Raw genomic sequence first — 2,488 nt, 5'->3', positions numbered from 1 at the left:
AGAGAGTGTGTGAGGGTCTGAGAGAGTGTGTGAGGGTCTGAGAGAGTGTGTGAGGGTCTGAGAGAGTGTGTGAGGGTCTGAGAGAGTGTGTGAGGGTCTGAGAGAGTGTGTGAGGATCAGTTGAGGAAAGTGATTGAGGCTGGTGTTGCAAGTTGTGAAGGTTAAAGGATGTGAAAAAACTTAGATGGAGATAGGAAAGTGATTTATTTGTTTTAAACTTTAAAAGATTCTTAAAAGCTTCAGGGAATCCACTCAAATCTACTTCCCAGAGGTCAAACTGACTACATTAATAACCATTATTTCTTCCTTAATTAATAAAAAAAATACTCTCCACTTAAGCCAGTGTCCTTTTCACAGACAAGCTGTTACTGCCTATCCCAGATACATAATTAACGTGGCATCCTCTTCCTTGACTACAAAAGCAAATGGAATAAATAATTCCCAAGTCTTCCCTCTGCTTTTCTTAATGCAACACTGGTGACTTTCCACTTAAAGGATTCCTTCCAGGACCAAGATCTCCTTTCTAGGCCTATAACAACTCACCATTAATGTGCTGCCAATCAAGCTGTTACAGGCTTAACATGCACATTACCCCCTCTCTCCATGCCTGTAGTGACTATTCTACAGGTCTCCTGCTATGTGGAAAGGAAATTATGATCAGTCATTAAAGGCAACTCTCCTGATGGAGCAGAGGAGGTCCTGGATACTCTCAGTTATCTGCAGCAGGCTGGCCTGGAGAGACCCACTCGGTGCAACATCTAGAGACAGCCAAAGCCTGGTATAGTCTGGGCTGGGTCTCAGCCCTGGTGCAGCCACATTTTCTCAGGGGAGATTTCCCTAGCCCTTCTCTGCCAGATTTGTTTATAAAGGCTTTGCATAAGAGTACTTTGGCTCTCGACAGATCTAAAAGATGTGTCCCAGTCTTAATAAGTGTGATTTCTAGCTTTGCCATATCCACTACATCACACCGCACAGCATGTCGACCGGTTATCCTCAAAGGTGTTAAAAGCACTCATGATCCAGGTTCGCAGGGTAGACTTAATGCTTTAGAGAATAGCAGTTCTATTTATGTAAAATCAAATTCAAAATATTAAGATCAGGGTCTCAGTGCAACACCATTCACTGTTCTGTTGGATTTGTGTAACCACCTTGGAATATAATACCTCTGAACATGACCGGTCTCAAATTCAGTCTCATTTAAAGGGGCTTTGGAACAATTCTAATTTAGCTTTAGATAATGGTGCCCTACATCATAAGATCAAGGATATTGGTAATTCTAGAGTGGGATCCACTTCTGTTGAGGAAGTGTCTGCGGCTGTTGCCTCTGCTGTGCATGAGTTCACTTCTTAGTCTCCTGGAGGACTTTTCTGATAAATGGAGAGATTTCAGTTGGTTGATTCTTTGGTTTTGAATTCTTTATTTATTTTATGTATGTGAGTACACTGTTGCTGTCTTCAGACACATCAGCAGAGGGCATTGGTTCCCATTATAGATGGCTGTGAGCCACCATGTGTTTGTGGGGAATTGAACTCAGGACCTCTGAAAGAGCAGTCACTGCTCTTAACCTCTGAGCCAACTCTCCAGCCCCAGCTGGTTTATTCTTACTGGTTTTGTTTCTCCTTGCAGTCTGCATCAAGCAAGTCCAGTGCTTAATAACCACATTCACACTTGAGGATCCCACTCTTGAGTTAAAATAAAAGACAGGGAGATACTGAGTCTAGCATGGCATTGGTAGGGACAAAATGATATGGTTCCTGCCCCTGGGACAGGACCACCAGGCTGGTATGAGTGTGGGTGTAAGGCTTGTTTGTATAATAATGTACATATTTTATGTTCCTCCTTTGAAGAATGTCTTCCCTGTTATTTATTTTATTTCTTAAAAAATAAGACTCCAATATCAATTATATGTGAGGTTTCACAAATCTAAAGGAACAAAACCAGCTGTGCTGTGAGTCAACAAGCTACTAAAGAAGGGGATTGAGGGACTGGTGATTGAAGCTAAGGTTTTTTGTTTATGCTTACAAAAACAGACTCCTGAGTTCAGGGTCTGCCTGAACAGAGCAGGGTTAGGCCCAGATGTGGTAGAAATGATCATTTCAGGACGGAATCCCACCCAGCTGTCTTATTATTTGTGTTTAACAGAGACAGGCAGATCTCTGAATTCTTTTGCAATGTTCAAATAAATATGTGCTTGCTGTCGCCAAGAATTAAGGAGCTGGGGTCGTGGGATGCTGATTCACAGGATAATCAAAAGGAAATCTGGAGGAAATGACTGGATTGCAAGAGATGAGCTACCTGGAGTTTTTTTTTAGAATAGCAAAAGAAAACTGCTTGGAGAACTGTCTCGAATAGAGAATAGCAAGAGAAAGCTGTCTAGAGAGAGAAAGAGAGAGAGAGAGAGAGAGAGAGAGAGAGAGAGAGAGAGAGAGAGAGAGAACAGAATTCAGAGATAGCAGTCTGGAAAGCTATTTGACTTGGAGTCCTTTGT

Source organism: Mus pahari, chromosome X, assembly GCF_900095145.1.
Source record: "Mus pahari chromosome X, PAHARI_EIJ_v1.1, whole genome shotgun sequence".
NCBI lineage: Eukaryota > Metazoa > Chordata > Mammalia > Rodentia > Muridae > Mus > Mus pahari.
This window is presented reverse-complemented; position numbering follows the sequence as displayed.